This window comes from Mauremys mutica, chromosome 11, assembly GCF_020497125.1.
Source record: "Mauremys mutica isolate MM-2020 ecotype Southern chromosome 11, ASM2049712v1, whole genome shotgun sequence".
Lineage (NCBI taxonomy): Eukaryota > Metazoa > Chordata > Testudines > Geoemydidae > Mauremys > Mauremys mutica.
This window is the reverse complement of record NC_059082.1, coordinates 53,995,643-54,013,738: the sequence shown is the minus strand read 5'-3', so window position 1 is coordinate 54,013,738 and position 18,096 is coordinate 53,995,643.

The following is an 18,096-nucleotide window of genomic DNA, read 5'->3' as shown; positions in this document are numbered from 1 at the left end:
CGTCGCGCAAGGCAGCTCCGCCCCCTGGGACTACAGCTCCCAGCAGCCACTGCGCCCGGCCCTCCACACCATAGCCCGACGGCTCGGCCGGGCCGTACCAACATCAATGTTGGGGGTGAGAGTAGGGTGCGTGCCCCCTCACCCAATGGACTATCCGGGAATGTGGAAGCTGTAACACGCAGAGCCGCCAGCAGAGGGCGCTGCCTCCTGTCCGGCAGCCCTGCCCAGCCTGCGAAGATTGAGCTTGCTGCAGCGGGGTCAGCTGGAGCAGCCCACCCTGGACCCGCAGCCAGGGCGCTGGGGATCTCTGATAGGGAAGCCCCTGCAGAGCTGGGCAGGGTGACGTAGCCTCCCCGCACTGGGATCCACATAGCATAACCAGACCACCCCCAGCAGGGTGGGGGAGGGTGGCAGGAGCCCCCACGCAGAGCATCCTCGGGTATGCTACATATAAAGTGATGGGGTCTAAATTAGCTGTTACCACTCAAGAAAGCGATTTTAGAGTCATTGTGGATAGTTCTCTGGAAACATCCACTCAATGTGCAGCGGCAGTCAAAAAAGCAAAGACAATGTTGGGAATCATTAAGAAAGGGATCGAAAATAAAGAGAAAATATCATATTGCCTCTATATAAATCCAGGGTACACCCACATCTTGAATACTGTGTGCAGATGTGGTCGCCCCATCTCAAAAAAGATATATTGGACTTGGAAAAGGTTCAGAAAAAGGCAACAAAAATTATTAGTGGTATGGAACGGCTTCCATATGAGGAGAGCTTAATAAGACTGGGACTTTTCAGCTTGGAAAAGAGATGACTAAGGGGGGATATGACTGAAGTCTATAAAATCATGACTGGTGTAGAGAAAGTAAATAAGGAAGTATTATTTACTCCTCATAATTCAAGAACTAGGGGTCACCAAATGAAATTAACAGGCAGCAGGTTTAAAATAGGGCTGTCGATTAACTCACAGTTAACTCACATGATTAACTGAAAAAATTAATTGTGATTAATCGCAGTTTTAATTGCACTGTTAAATAATAGAATACCAATTGAAATTTATTAAATATTTTGGATGTTTTTCTACATTTTCATATATATTGTATTCGGTGTTGTAATTGAAATCAAAGTGTATATTATTTTTGCTTACAAATATTTGCACTGTAAAAATGATAAACAAAATAAATAGTATTTTTCAATTCACCTAATACAAGTACTGTAGTGCAATCTCTTTATCATGAAAGTTGAACTTACACATGTAGACTTATGTACAAAAAAACCTGCATTCAAAAATAAAACAATGTAAAATTTTAGAGCCTGCAAGTCCACTTAGTTCTACTTCTTGTTCAGCCAATCACTCAGACAAACAAGCTTGTTTATATTTGCAGGAGATAATGCTACCTGCTTCTTGTTTACAATGTCAAGAGAACAAAGTGAGAACAGGGGTTCTCGTGGCACTGTTGTAGCCAACGTCGCAAGATATTTATGTGCCAGATGTGCTAAAGATTCGCATGCTTCAACCACCATTCCAGAAGACATGCTTCCATGCTGATGACAGGTTCTGCTTGATAAGAATCCAAAGCAGTGCAGACAGACGCATGTTCATTTTCATTATCTGAATCAGATGCCACCAGCAGAAGGTTGATTTTCTTTTTTTGGTGGTTCGAGTTCTGTAGTTTCCTCATCAGAGTGTTGCTCTTTTAACACTTCTAAAAGCATGCTCCACACCTTATCCCTCTCAGATTTTGGAAGGCACTTCAGATTCTTAAACCTTGGGTTGAGTGCTGTAGCTATCTTTAGAAATCTCACATCGATACCTTCTTTGTGTTTTGTCAAATTCACCCATGAGCGCTTATGCTCCAATACGTCTGTTAGTCTATAAGGTGCCATAGGACTCTTTGTCTCTTTTTGATGATTACCTGTACTTATAGACTTTAAGGTCAGAAGGAACCATTATGATCATCTAGTCTGACCTCCTGCACAATGCAGGCCACAGAATCTCACCCATCCACTCCTGTAACAAACCCCTAACCTATGTCTGAGAGTTATTGAAGTCCTCAAATTGTGGTTTGAAGACCTCAAGCTGCAGAGAATCCTCCAGCAAGTGACCCATGCCCCACGCTGCAGAGGAAGGCGAAAAATCTCCAGGGCCTCTGCCAATCTGCCCTGGAGGAAAATTCCTTCCCGACCCCAAATATGGCGATCAGTTAAACCCTGAGCATGTGGGCAAGACTCACCAGCCAGCACCCAGGAAAGAATTCTCTGTAGTAACTCAGATCCCACCCCATCTAACATCCCATCACAGAACACTGGGCATACTTACCTGCTGATAATCGGCACCTATGCATGAACTTACCTAGCTCTTTTTTGTACATATAATATTTTACACACACAAAATTTCTGCATATCATCTCCACTTTTAATGGGGGCTCAAATGTGAGCAGTTATCTTTTACTATACAAAATCTAATGCAGATAATAGCAACTACTGTTATCTAAAGGGATCTGTTCATTCCCTCTGGGGCACCTGGCGTTGGCCACTGTCGGAAGACAGGATACTGGGCTAGATGGACCTTTGGTCAGAACCAGTATGGCCGTTCTTATGTTCTTATTACATGATCTGCAGGCTGGGGGCATTACAGAGACAGGTAGACCTAGCTGCCAGGGTAAGGGATTGGTCTTGCCCTGCAGTGCTCAGCCATGAGCAGGGTGCTACCTGCAGGGATCCCACAGGCATGGGGCCATTCCCCCAAAGGGGCCTGGTACTCTCTGTGCCCACTCGCTTTGCCTGGATCAAGGGGGACCCATCAGGTACTCAGTGCAGACCCAGGGATGTCATGGAAGGAATGGGTGAGGTTGGAGGGGACATGCCCTGGACAGGAGATGGCTTGGGCTGTGGAATCATCTTGGAATGGCCTCACTTGGGCCAGTTAACACCAGACCAGTGAAGCACTGGCAGATATGCAATAGGGAGCAGTCCTGTCCCAGCCCGGGAATGGAAGGAGGGGGCTCAAGGATGATTCCAGCTCTGACTGGTGACAGGGGATGGATGTTGCTGGAAATGCTACTTCTCTGCTGTGGGTCCTGTGGGATGACTAGCCCCCATGAGATGCCATCACGATCCAGGCAGCTGATTGGGGTGCAGTGTCTAGCTTGGATCGTGGTGGGCTTGGCCTCGGACTATGTTGGGCAGGTAGTCTCCAGGGACCCCCGCTGTGACTTGAATGGAAATACGATGCTCCGTGTTCATGCTAACTAAAACACTCAGCCAAGGAACAGGCGCGTCACATGACTTTTACTGCCTCCCCTCATACAAAGTTCTCAGTGATCTGCCCAGGGTGGGTCCCCATTGTGCACTTTGATCTGCAATTGTCTCCTGCCGGAAACCTGTGGAGGCAGCCTCCTTCCAGCCTGGGGACTTACATCATAGCACCCATCTGTGGGCCTGATCCTGCAAAGGGCTGAGCGCCCACAGGTCCCATAGTCACAAGAAGAAGAGGGTGCTCAGCACCTCCCAGGATCTGGCCCTATGTGAGGGCTGCACTGGCAGGACATGTGAGAAGGTCAGAAGTATCTCATGCCTCCCAAACACATATTTGTTTAGATACATTCACCTGGGCCGTGTTACCAGAGATGCAGCTAACCTTCAAAGGGACCAGAGATTCACCAGTTCAGCCGTCTCATCAACGGGCCAGCCCAGTTCCCCAGCTGGTGTCAATCAGTGTAGCTCCATAAAGTCAATGAGCTACAGTGATTTACCTCGGCAGAGGAGATGGCTCTCCATAGGAAGGGGTCCAGAGCAGGGGTGCCGGAACAGGAGAGGCCAAGCACCATGCCCTTCACACTTTTAAAAGAGGCAGGGCTATGCCCTTCCACTTTTTATCGGCCCCAAGGACGAACAACTGGGGGGGGGGGGAGGATGGGGTTTTGGGAGGAAGAGGCTGTGTGGAAGCAGGGCTTCTGGGGAAGGGGCAGCATAAGGGCAGGAGTTCGGGGAGAAGGGGCGGTGTGGGGGCGTAGCCTCAGGAAGGGGTGGTGCGAGGGCAGGGGCTCGGGGAGAAGGGACTGGGTGGGGCGTCGGGGAGAAGGAGCTTGGGGAAAAGGGGCAGGGTGGGGCCTTGAGGGAAGGGGCAGGGCAGGGGAGAAGGGGCAGTGCAGAGGGTGGGACCCAGGGCCACCCAGAGGATTCAGGGGGCCTGGGGTCTTCGGTGGCAGGCGGCCCCCGCTTCGGCGGTAATTCGGCAGCGGGGGGTCCTTCTACTCCGGGACCCACCGCCAAAGTGCCCCGAAGACCCGTGGTGGGGGCTCCCTGCCGCTGAATTACCGCTGAAGACCCGACACTTCGGCAGCGGGTCCCGCTTCGGCGGTAATTTGACAGCGGGGGGTCCTTCTGCCCCGGAGAGGAAGGACCCCCCGCCGCCAAAGACCTGAAGCGGAAGAAGCTCCGGGGGCCCCGGCCCCACGAGAGTTTTCCGGGGCCCCCAGAGCGAGTGAAGGACCCCGCTCCAGGGGCCCCGAAAAATTCTTGTGGGGGCCTGGGGCAAATTGCACCACTTGCCCCCCCCTCTGGGCAGCCCTGGTGGGACCACGGTTTGGGCACCAATGGCCCACCCATGGTTAGAAAGCTTCTTGGGGTATACATTTAGTCTGAGCCTCGGTCATGGTACTTTTTAAAAGTTTCCATGTGGTTTGCAGGCATTTAATTCATGTGAGTGTTCCTTTAAATATCCATTTAACTAGCTTTCTCATTTCTCTGTAGTTCCCCTCTTTGAAATTAAATGCTACTGTGCTGGGTTTCTTTGGAATTTCTCCCCTACAAAGATGTTAACATTAATTACATTATGGTTGCTATTACTGAGCAGTTCACTACATTCACCTCTTGGACCAGATCCTGTGTGTCACTTAGGACTAAATCACGAATTGCCTCCGTCCTTGTGGGTTCCAGGACAAGCTGCTCCAAGAAGCAGTCATTAATGGTGTCTAACATTTTAGCTCTGCATCCTGTCCTGAGGCGACATGTTTCCAGTCAATATGGCGATAGTTGAAATCCCCCATTATTATTGGGCTTTTTGTTTTTCTAGCCTGTCTAATTTCCTTGAGCATTTCACAGTCACTGTCACCATCCTGGTCAGGTGGTTGGTAGCATTTTCCTACTGCTATACTCTTACTATTCAAGCATGGAATTTCTATCCATAGCGATTTCTATGGTATAGTTTGATTTATTTAAGATTTTTAATTTATTTGACTCTATGCTTTCTTTCACATTATAGTGTCACTCCCCCACCAGTGCGACCTATTCTGTCATTCCTATATCTTTTGTAGCCTAGTATTAACGTGACCTATTCATTATCATCGTTCCACCAAGTTTCTGTGATGCCTGTTATATCCATATCCTCATTAAATACCAGGCACTCAAGTTCACCCATGTGAGTATTTCGGCTTCTAGCATTTGTATACAAGCACATATAAAATGTGTCACTATTTAGTTGTTGGCCTTCATGTGATGTAACTGAATGGGACTTTTATGCTTCATGCAGTGATGGGACTGGAAACAGGGACCTGTGAAAGCCAGGGAGGCAGGCTCTGACCATGGGGAAAGCTGATGGGGGAGAAAGACAAGGGAAACTGGTTTGATCCGTTCACAAGCCATGTAAGCAGGAGAGTTGGGGGGGAGCTGAGTGATGGGGAGATCGAGGGCCAGGCGGATGATCGGGAGAACAGGTGTTGGGTGGGGGGGTTGATAAGGCAAGAGGCAGGGTCTGAGGCATGTGGCAGGGCAAAGGAAAGTGCAGCATTAACACTCTTTACTGAGAGGACGGCACAAGAGTCAAGGTTTCTGGCTCCCTGTGCCCGGTAGTGGCTGAGCTCTGAGTGCAGAGGAAGTCCCAGGGCTGGACTTTGTGCTCTTGGTGTGTGTGCACTCCCAGAGCAGGGAGTGGAGACGAAGAGCATGCCCTCCTCACTAGAGGAAGGCCTGGCTTGGCTTTCTCCTTAGCTGCTTTGCATCTGCTTCCACGACCTGCTGGTAAGTGGGCAAAACATCCCATCAGCGCCTCCCTGGGCATCAGCTGTGCTGCTGCCTTCTCACCTCTCCCTGACCCACACATACGTCCTCTGCTCCCCCTCCCCTTCCCACATCAGCCACATTCTCGAGCCCTCACATCTCTTCTTCCCAAGCATCGCACCGCTCTATGGCTGTGCCTATGTAGACAGCTAACTAGCTAATAGATCAGGTGTCAGTAGATGGCACTTAAGAACAGAGGCCCTGGGTTTGGCCTGAGGGAGCTGTGCCAGCAAGTGGGTCCATACGGTTATACCAGTATACGGCAAGGTAAAGCTAGCGTATAGGATATACCAGCAAAGCGCTCGCCCTGGTGTAAACTGTGCTAGAATGGTGGAAGAATTCTCCTGTCAACCTAGCTACTGCCTTTCAGGGAGGTGAATTAACAACAGCAAGGAGAGAACCCCTCCCGTTGCTGTAGGTACTGCCTATGCTGCAGGGCCGATGCAGCCGTGCAGCTGTGCTGCTATAGCATTTTAAGTGTAGGCACAGCCCTAGTCTCACCATTGCTGGTGCAAGAGCCTTCTTCTCTGCAGCGACCATTTGTCACTGCAGCCTCTGATTATATCAGACTGGCCCACCAGGCACTTGCCCAGTGGGCCTGTCACTTTCTTGGCTATAGGGCCAACCTGGCCCTCTCCTCACTGACTGATACCTTTGTCCACAGGCTGCTGCATGAATGAACAACAGAGAAGAGGCAGGAGCCCTGGGGCTGCTAGGTGTTTGGCTGTAGGGGAGGGTGGATCAGATAGTGTGGGAGAGAGTGTTTTTGGATGCAGATTCTGTGTGCGAGTGGGATGTCTGTATGTGGGTGAAAATGTGTAAGTGGGTGTGTATGTGGAGGTATGGGGAAGGATTGTAAATGGTCCAGGCCAGACCAGGATGAGGAAGCAGATGACATCCCAATCTCCATGACTGGGTCATGAGCAGCTACTTCGCTGGGAAGGAAGTAGCCAGCCAGAAGAAATCTACGCAGAGTCATGCATCACTTGCTGTGACCATCACTGAGCAGTGTGAGAAGCCAAAAGCAGCCTGATCTCAGTAGAAAAAACTACAACCCACAGATGGGCCCAGAGGGACATAAGAGCAACCTAATCAGTGCTGGGAGCAAAGCAAGGGGCTTGCTGAGCTGTTTGCTGAGTCCGTAATCGTCCAGCAACTGAGCTGGGAGTGTCAGAGACTGAAGCTGCATTTCCCTGGCTCTTGCTCGTTGTCTCTCTCTTCCCCTTTGTGCACTTTTATCTGCATTTGCTTAAGAAGAAAGAAGTTGTTAGACCTTAAGAGCAGAAGTTCAGAGCTACCTCACATATTTGGGAGGCAGTGAGGTCTAGTGGACAGAGCACTGGACACAGGAGACAAACAAGAGGAACTGGAATTGCTCTTTGATTAGCATAAATTTCATGTAGTTGAAACCTAGTGGGATGATTCCCATACTTCAAATGTTACAAATCAATGATCATAATAAGAAGGATCGAGTGGGCGAGAGGGAAGAGGGAATGACACCATGGGTGGCCAGTGACCCGGCCCTAGGGGAGGCTAGCCCCCGGTCCTGCCCTCCCCTTCCCCATCTCTTCTGCCATCCCTCCTCCACAGGAGTCCAGAGCACCCCACTGCAGCCCCTGGCCCCAGCCCGGGCAGTCGGGTGGTGCGGTCACAGCGTCCCCACCCCGGAGCACCAGGCAGCAGCGTCCCCAGCCTGAATGTGCTGTATGGCTGGGTAACGTGGTCGCAGAACCCCCAGCCCTGGTGCACTGGGCAGCCAGCCCCAGAGTGCCGAGTGACAGTGTCCCCAGCCCCGGTGTGCTGGGCGGCCAGGCAGCTGGGCGGCATGGTCACAGCATCCCCAGCCCTGGTGCGCCGGGAGGCCAGGCAGCATGGTCACAGCACCCCCAGCCCTGGCGTACTGGGAAGTTGCCCCCAGCCTTGGTGTGCCAGGTGGCCGGGCATCATGGTCCAAGCACCGGGCGGGAGGCAGGCTGGCCAGCCCCTGCCAGCCTGGGCCAGGGCAGAATGCCGGAAACTGCTGGAGAGGGCCTGGGGACAGAGCATCGGTGGGGCCATGCTAGGCAGTCTGGAGAGGCACAGCCTTCCGCAGCCCATGAATGACACTCTGTCAAAAATGTCATTACCTGTTTCCAGGTCTCAGATAACTCATAAGAAAATGATCCTGAATGCTTATGGGTCAATGTCCTACCAGATACAGCACAAGATGGGGTAGTACCTGGTGTCTGCTTTAGACTGTCAAATCACACTAGGGGACAGAAAGACATTGGAATTTCTAAACTTTATAGATGACAATTTCCTAACTCAAAGTGTTGCATCCTACATGGGGGAATTCTATAGTAGCCTCCTCTTTAGAAATAAAGAACTGACTACAGAACTAAAAAGTAATGCTAACTTAGGTACAAGTGATCACGACTGGATCCCATTTATAATGTGTGAAGAGAATAAAGTCCTAACCAGTGATATATATAGTTGATGCTTTAAAAGGGCCAAGTTCACAAAGATTAAAACAATTATGAGCCAAATCAGCTGCAAGGAAGAATGTAAACAGAAAAATGTGAATGATAATTGGGAATAGTTTAAGAACACGTCACTACATGCCCCCCCAAAACTCTCACAATCCTCCAATTGAGGAAGAAGTCTATATTGGTTAAAAACTGACCTGATTTAGAGGGGAAGTAAGGCAGTTATATATATATATATAAAACAAATGGAAGAAAGATTAAGTTGATAATAATGAATATAAATCAGAAGCTAGGAATTGTAGAAAATAGATAAGGGAGACAAAGGGACACAAGGACAAACCTGTGGCCAGCAGAGTTACAGACAATAAGAAGGAGTTTTTTAAAGTATATTAGGAACAAAAAGGATCCTAACAATGGTATTGGTCCATTACTAGGTGGAGATGGTAGAATTATCAATAATAATGCAGAAAAGGCAGAAGTATTCAATGAATATTTCTGTTCTGTATTTGGGAAAAGAACAGATGATTAGTCATATCATATGATAACACTCTTTCCATCCCACTAGTATCTCAGGAGGATGTTAAAAAGCAGAACTTGCATCCAAGAGTTTTAAGAGAGTTGGGTGAGGGCCTTGCCGGACCGATAATGTTCATTTTCAATAAGTCTTGGAACACTGGGGAAATTCCAGAAAACTGGAAGAAAGCTAATATTGTGCTAATATTTTAAAAGGGTAAATGGGACAACTTGAGTAATTACAGACCTGTTATTGATCCTGGGCAAGATAATGGAGTGGCTGATACAGGACTCAATTAAGAAAAAATTAAAGGAGGGTAATGTAATTAATGTCAATCAACATGGGTGTACAGAAAATAGATCCCGTCAAACTAACTTGATATCATTTTTTTATGAGAATACAAGTTTTGTCAATACAGGTGATAGCAGAATACACCTCTATCCTGATATAACGCAGTCGTGGGGAGCCAAAAATCCCTACTGCGTTATAGGTGAAATGCCGTTATATCGGGGTAGTGGTGGCAGGGCTCCAGTGGTGATTTAAAGGGCCCTGGGCTCCCCGCAGCAGCCGGAGCCCCAGACCCCTTAAAACGCTGCCGGAGCCCCGCTGCTACCGCACTATATGCGAACCCGTGTTATATCAGGTCGCGTTATAGTGGGGTAGAGGTGTATTTAGACTTCTGCAAGGCATTTGACTTGGTACCACATGACATTTTGATTAGAAAATGAAAAACATATAAAATTAACATGGCACACATTAAATGCATTAAAAACTGGGTAACTGATAGGTCTCAAAACGTAAATGGGGAATCATCATCAAACGGGTGTGTTTCTAGTAGGGTCCCACAGTGATTAGTTCTTGGCCCTACACTATCTAACATTTTTATTTGTGACCTGGAAGAAAAACACAAAATCATCACTGATGAAGTTTGCAAATGACACAAAAATGAAGGGAATGGTAAATAATGAAGAGGGCAGGTCACTGATACCGAGCGATCTGGATTGCCTGGTAAATTGTGCACAAGCAAACAGTATGTATTTTAATATGGCTAAATGTAAATGTATACATCTAGGAACAAAAAATGTGGGCCATACTTGAACGATGGGAGACTCTATCCTGGGAAGCAGTGACTCAGAAAAGTTTTGGAGGTGGAGATGGATAATCAGCTGAACATGAGATCTGAATGCAATGCTGTGGTCAAAAGTGCTTATGTGATTGTAGGTTACATAAATGGGAATCTCGAGTAGTAGCAGAGAGGTTGTTTTACCTCTGTATCTGGTGCTGGTGTGACCACTGCTGGAATACTGTGTCCAGTTCCATTGTCCTCAACTCAAAAAGGCTGTTAAGTTGGTACACATTCAGGGTGAGCCACAAGATGATTAAAGGATTGGAAAACCTGCCTTATAGTGATAGACTCAAAGAGCTCAATCTATTGAGGTAGCCGGAAAGTGGAAGGCAGCTTGGGCGAAAGTGATCATGAAACAGGGTGACCAGACAGCAAATGTGAAAAATCGGGATGGGGTGGTGGGTAATAGGAACCTATATAAGAAAAAGATCCAAAAATCGGGACTGTCCCTATAAAATCAGGACATCGGTCACCCTATCATGATTCGAAGGAATGGTAGGAGGGAAAATAGCAGAATAAAGATAATGTTCTTCAAGAAGGCAGACTTTACCAAACTCAGAGAAATGCTGGGTAAGACTCTAAGGGAAAAAAGAGTTCGGGAGAATTGGCAGTTTTTTAAAGAATCATTATTAAGGACACAAGAGCAAACTATCCCAATATGTAGGAAAGATTGAAAGTATGGTAAGACACCACCCTGGCTTAATCAGGAGATCTTCAATGACCTGAAACTCAAAAAAAAGAGTCATACAAAAAGTGTAAATCAAATTACAAAGGATGAATTTTAAAAAACCAACATAATCATATAAGGACAAAATTAGAAAGGCCAAGGCGCAAAATGAGATTAAACTTGCTAGGGGCATAAAGAAAGACATTTTAAAAATGGGGGGAGTTCAATCCTTGAGGGGGCCATTTAGGGAACTGGGGTAAAAATCTGTCTGGGGATTGGCCCTGCTTTGAGCAAGGGATTGGACTAGATGACCTTCTGAGGTCCCTTCCAACTCTAATATTCTATGATTAGAAGCAAGAAGAAGACCCAGGACATGGTAGACCCATTACCCAATGAGAAGGGAAAGACAAGATCAGAAAACATAGCAAGTGTTAAATGCCTTTTTTGTTTAAGTTTTCACTAAAAAGGTTACCAATGATCCAATGATTAACAGTGAACATCAGTGTAAATGGGGTAGGATTTGAGGCTAAAATAGGGAAATAACAAGTTAAGAATTACTTAGGTTAGATGTCTTCAAGTTGCAGGGCCTAACAAAATACATCCTAGAATACTTAAGGAACCAGCTGAAGAGATCTCTGAGCCATTAACGATGATCTTTGAGAACTCGTTGAGGACGGGAAAGATCCCAGAAGACTGGAAATATAGTACATCAGTATGTATTTATAAAAAGGGAATAAGGACAACCCAGGGAATTATAGACCAGTCAGCTTATCTTTGGTACCCAGAAAGATAATGGAGAAAATAATCAAGCAATCAGTTTGTAAGCAAGTAGAAGATAACAAGGTGATAAGTAACAATCAACATGGATTGATCAAAAACAAATCTTGTCAAATCAACCCAATAGCCTTCTTTGACAGGGTAACAAGCTTTGTGGATAGGGGGAAGTGGTAGATGGGGTGGTATATCTTGACTTTAGTACTTTTGATACTGTCTCACATGACCGGCTCATAAACAAACTAGGAAAATATAGCCTAGATCAGTGGTTTCAAACTGCGGGTCGCGATCCAGTCCGGCTAAGGCAGGCTAGTCCCTACCTGTTCTGACACCGCGCTGCGCCCCGGAAGAGGCCAGCAGCAGGTCCGGATCCTAGGTGGGGGGGCCACGGGGCTCCACACACTGCCCCCGCCCCAAGCACTGGCTCTGCACCTTAGCACCCCTTCTGCATTGCTGACCGGCAGCCTCCCCAGGTAAGCCCATTCCTGAGGGTTTATTTCTCATCTTGGAGGCCAGGGGCCTGAGTTATAGAATATCTGCATATGGGCCCTGCTGTACAGAATCCATGTGCTAGAGGCAACAGAGAATTGCTTCATTAATCACATGCGGGAGCTGGGATTGGACGTTGCCCTTCTGCTACAAAACCCATAGGCCCAGAATTGCTTGAGCTAAAGGGCACCACCCTCAGCCGACTGCATGAGCAGGTCCTTTATCCTCTGTGGCCCAGGGGCTGTCACACACAGAAAGCCAGGCTATTACAGCGAGTGGCATGTTGAAAGCAGCAGGAACAATTTGAGGCCAGAACAGCAGCACAACACACAGTCACATAGAGATCTGAGCCAGATCCCGCCACCCTGGGAATGCTGAATGAGGGCTGGCTTCAGCTGTTGGGAAAGAAAGGGGAGTGCTTGTGACCAGTAGCACCCCGGCAGCTGCACATGGCAAGAGGAGAGCAATCAGGTCTTCTGCTTTTGTGAGCAGCATGGTCACGGAGGCCAAGGAGGAAGCTTCTGTGCAGCAGTGCGCTGCTGGCCAGGTGAATTGGGGCAAAGGGTCCTTTCTTCTTAGAGCAGAGGCAGGATGTGCACCTGATGCAGCAACAGCCTGCTCCTGTCCCATGAATCTGAAGCTTGGGTTGTAGTTTGACTGCAGGAAGCAAGCAGGCTGTCACTGCCACAGGGACGAGCCTGGCACAAACAACAATCCCCAGCCCTTATCCTCAGGGGATTTCAAAGCACTTTACAAAGGGGCCAGCGTCATTATTCCCATTTCTCTGAGGCGGAGAGAGGGGATGTGAGGTGCCCACGGTCGCTGACCAGCAGAGCTGAGACTGGAACCTGAACTTCTGAATCCCAGTTCAGTGCTCTATATACTCAGCCAGTGGTTTTCAACTTGTGGGGGTCCACAGACTACATCTAAAATTTCCAAAGGGTTCACACCTCCATTTGAATTTTTTTAGGGGTCCGCCAATGAGAAAATGTTGAAAACCACTGTGCTAGGCCACGCTGCCTCCCTAAGGGACTGTCTACACTGCAACTGGAAGGAGACATTCCCTAGCTTGAGTAACAATAACAGCGAAGCCCCCTCAGTCTCTCTGCTGAAAGGAGCTGCAGCTGGGTAGGTGAACGAGTCCTCATTTGCACACTCACAGAACACCAAAATGTGGCTGTGACCATTTTCCATATGCCCCATTCTCTGACCAGATCACACCTGGCATGTAAAATTTGGGCTAAACTGAGTTCTGAAATCTGACTTCACTTATGCCAATGTGAATCAGGAGTGACCCCAAGTAAGTATATGGAGTCAAGTGGTGTAAATCAGGACAACTCCAGTGACATCTAGGCAGTTAACTGGTGTAACTCCAGTGAAGTCTACCTGCTGTGAATCAGGAGTGACTCTGGTGAGGCGTATGGAGTTTCACCGGGATAAAGTGGAGTATGAGGTAGATCAGGCCCTCAGTCTTTATTAACACTGCTAAAGTATTTCTCCAGCTAAAAAGAATTGCCCTTCAGCTGCCTCCTGGGCTATGAGGGAGGTGTGCTTGTTTGAATAAGGAAATATGTTTGCCTGCAGACCCTAGAACAACAGAGCGGCTCATCCAAAGTCCAGTGCTTTAGGATTTTATTACCCACTAAAACAATCTGGTTTGTCTTTCCTGCTAGGCGTCTGTTTCCCCCTCACTGCCACTTGTGTTCCAGCTGTAAAAGCCACCGTTCACCACCTACTCCTAGAATAACAAATACATGTCCTGGAGATTCAAGGCAATTTATTTGTGACCTAGGAGTCCTGACTGCGACCTCTGCCTCTATAAACACCACCCTGCTCCCAAGGACTTTGAACATTCCTCTGTTGGCTGGGGCCCAAAGCCTCCTTCCTCTAAAAAACCAAACAAAGGTAGTTTCTAAAAATATCTATTTTTCTTTAATTTAACCAGCTTTGGTGGGAAATTTGTTTTCCCTGCCGTGTTTGCACCTTGTCGGCTAAAGATCCCTCTGGGCTGTTCTGTGGGGGCTGGCTTGACCTTATAAAAGCACTAGTCGCATCCTGGAACACGGCGCACTTCTCCAAACTCTGTGATGGGCCTGGATGGTAACTGTCCCATAGAGTGCACTGCTGTTATTGTATGGTCACCCTCCAGTGGAAATGTAGACCAATGGGATCAAGTGGGTGTAAGGCCTGCTCTGCTTTGCACCATGACCAGAGGTGAAAGAGCTGGTACGCCGGGCCGTACTGGACCAGTTTCCCGGGCGGTAATTTAAAGGGCCCAGGGATCCAGCCACTGCGGGGAGCCCCGGGCCCTTTAAATCACCACCGGAGCTTCAGCAGCCGGGCTCGGGTGGGGATTTAAAGGGCCCGGAGCTCCAGCCGCTGTGGGCAGCCCCAGGCCCTTTAAAGCGCCGTTGGTGGAGCTCTGGCAGCGGGGCTCAGGCGGCACTTTAAAGGGCCCAGGGCACCCCACAGCGGCCGGAGCCTCTGGCACTTTAAATTACCACCGGAGCCCAGCTGCCAGGCTCAGGTGGGGATGGGCCCAGGGCTCCCCACAGCGGCCGGAGCCTCTGGCACTTTAAATTACCACCGGAGCCCAGCTGCCAGGCTCAGGCGGGAATGTAAAGGGCCCGGTGCTCCAGCCGCTTCGGGGAGCCCCGGGCCCTTTATTTCGCCCCTGAGCCCTGGGGCTCCCAGCCACCTCTGTAGCTGGTAGCTCCGGGGTGATTTAAAGTCCCTGGGGCTCCCAGCCACAGCCGGAGCCCCAGGGCATTTAAATGCCTCTTCCGGTTGAGGTCACGCCCCCACTCAGGACTCCGGCGTACCGGTAAGTCCTTTCAGTTACTTTCACCCCTGACCATGACTGCAGCGCACCCTAGTACTAGTACTGGACAATACTGTGGTATGTCTGTACAAAAGCAATGGAAACCACTGCAAATCACACAGGTTAGATATGGGACCTGCTAGTGTGCTTTCCATGAACCCTTCTTGCTCTGACATATATGAAACTGCACCCAAAATGCAGCCAAGGGATGGAGGAGTTAGAGAGCGACGTGCTTGGATGGCTCCTAGACTAGTGCTCTGCACCCACCACAAAACGCAACAAGGAGGCCAGAACTAATCAGCCATTGCTGGGGGCCTGCATGCTCATTGCTAAGCACAGGGAGCACTGTGGACTTGGGAATGTTTTTTTTCCCTTTCAGCTCCACTTGCCATTTTCCCTTTGCTTTATTATCTCCCAGCCCTTCACACTGAATGTCCATGCCTGCTTATCATTCCCTGGTACTTAGCAACGCCATTATTTCCTTGTCTCCCTCGCTGATAGCGCCGAGTAGCCCAGCAGTGCCTGCCTGGCTGCCTGCTTTCTTCTGCTATGGTAATGCTGGGTTCTCAAAGGAGCCTTTCATGTCACCAGGAGCCCCCGGCCACTTTCCAGAGCATTCAGCCACTATGGGCTCTTGTTTTACAACTTGACAACTATGTAAAGGGAATGGGAACACGGTTTAGCAAAGCCAGAGACGTGAGAATGGGCCTGCAGGCTGCGCAATTCACTATCTTGCCTTACTTGTTTATTAGTAGTATTTAGTATTATTTATCATTTGTGTTGTGGTCACATCTAGGAGCCCCAGTCACGGGCCAGGACCCCGTTGCGCTAGGTGCTGTGCAAATATGAGAACGAGCCATTGTAACCGGATGGCTTGCCCTGCTGGGCTGGAGACCTGGGGCTAAGCCAACCATGGCTTTGGAATGAGCTCCACCTGAGGGGAATCAGGCACTTCCCTATAAAGAGAACCAAAGAATGAGAGAAGACACTGGTAGCTGGAGCTTGGAGGGTAAAGTCCAGTGATCAGGAGGCAGCGGGCGAGGGGACCCCTGACTGTGTTTGGGACTGGATGTCAGAGCCCCAGGGAGGGAGCGCTGGGAGGACTGGCCAGGTGCTAAGAGTTGAAAGAAAAGCCCTGAGACTGAGAAAAAAACACAGTGCTATGTATGGACTTCGGTTTGGGACTCTGGGTTTTGTGAACTGGCTCTGATATTAAACCAGCCCCAGGCAGGGGTATTGTTAAGTAATCAGAGAAAGCCTCTGTGAGTTCTTAAAGGGCCCTGAAGAGAGGAAACAAACAGAGGTGGGGAGCCTGCAGAAACACCCCTGCCAAGGAGGGGATCCTCAGTAAGGGGCCACCCCACTACAGACAGTCCCTGCCCCAAAGCGCTTAACATCCACAGCAGCTTTAGTTCTGCTTGGGTAGTGATGGGAGCAAGGGAAACAGTTTGGATCTGTATCACAGATGCTGAAGTCCAGGGATGCGGGACCGCAGGGAGGGGATGTTAGTTCAGCCTTGAGCAGCTTCTGTTCTTTCTACAGTTACTAGTTTGGTGCCAGTCGTGTGCCCAGAAATGCACACAACAGAAAGACAGCCCCTGGCCCAAATGCTTTGATACAGAACATCATATTTGGGGAGCTGGGGTTCAGTTTGGCCTATTATGCACCTGGAGCTCACTTGAAGAATTGGGATCCAGATAAGAATTTGTCTTCCCAAAGCTCAGAGACATTTCAATTTGGACAATAGGTTCCAAGGCCACTGTGAGACCATTGTGATCATCTAGTCTGGCCTTGTGTATAACACAGGCCAGAGAACTGCCCTACTGAACTCAAACCTGTTTACCTGAGGAGTTGGATTCCTGACCCCTGGTGAATGTAGCATACAGACCATTACTGTGTGTACGAGCACCATAAAGGACAATGTACATTGAGAACACATCCATGATCCTCCTAATGGACAATGCAGCTGCTCATAATAATGAATTCACTGCTGTAGCTTTCCCTGGTTAAACATTACCCTGGTTTAACCAGAACAACATATTGATTGCCCCTGCAGATTTTCATGTGGCAGTAGAACCTGGGGAAAGCTAAAGTGTACACTCCCCAGCCCTGTCCTGCAGCCTGCTAGAATCCAGGCACCCATAAACCATCCTTGTGAGTCTCATTATCAACGTGGAAGTCAGATCAGAGGTGACAATCTCCAGCCTGTGGTGCTTTCTGCTTGGATGCATACAAGAACCTGTCACCGCCGTTGTCAGTGTGTATGGGGAGCACCGATCCAGTCCCTTTCACATCCCCTGGCTCTGGGCTAATCAGCCCTTAGCTGGGCAGCGCTTGGGGATGGGCTGTATGACAGGGCCTTCCTGAAGGGTGTATGGCATGGAACCCACCGTACCTTGGCACTCACCCAGCTTTGGCCTAGTTTCAGACAAGGGTTTACACACAATATGGCTTAACCCAGATCCTGGAGCCCCTTTGTGCTAATGCATTGGCTGCAGCCTGAACCTCCCTGCACACAAACAGGAAGTTGCATGCGGCTGATTGTAAACAGTGCGAGCCTCCCTCCCATGCTATTGCCATGCTGGCAATGGGCCCAGGCGCAGCAAAGCCAAGCTCACTACAGCCTTGGCTGTTCCCAGCCCGGCCCCGCGCCCACCTCCCTCGCCTGCTCATTGGGGCCGCCAGATTTGTTTACCTTATATGGTCAGGTACTAACACAGCATGGCCGATGACTGGCTGTCCTGACACGTCACTCAGTATACGTCAGCCTCCCCGTAAAACTTTGCAAACAAACCAAGGGCTCCTGGGAAACGTAGTGCTGGGTACCTTACCTTCCTCGAGGCGGGGTGTCTGCTGGCTGCTCAGCCTGGTGCAGGGTGGGGACTGACTGCTTGGCAGTGCTGGTACTAGCCCATTGAGGGCCTTAAGCAGGAATATTTTGGGCCCCCCTGCTCACACAACTCCTGGAGCTGCTCCAGGTCTGAAGCAATTGATTTGTCTGGTTATGCATAATGCTGGCTTTGCTGGCCAGAGTCGGGAATGTGGGCGCTGCCATTGGGTCTGAGAGCAGCTGGCTCAGCAGCCATGGGGCAGAGGCATCCCTTGCCAGACAGGGCTGCTACGCTACTGCCCTGGCTCCCAGGCACAGCTTCACACACTCCATGTGATGTCATAGTTCTC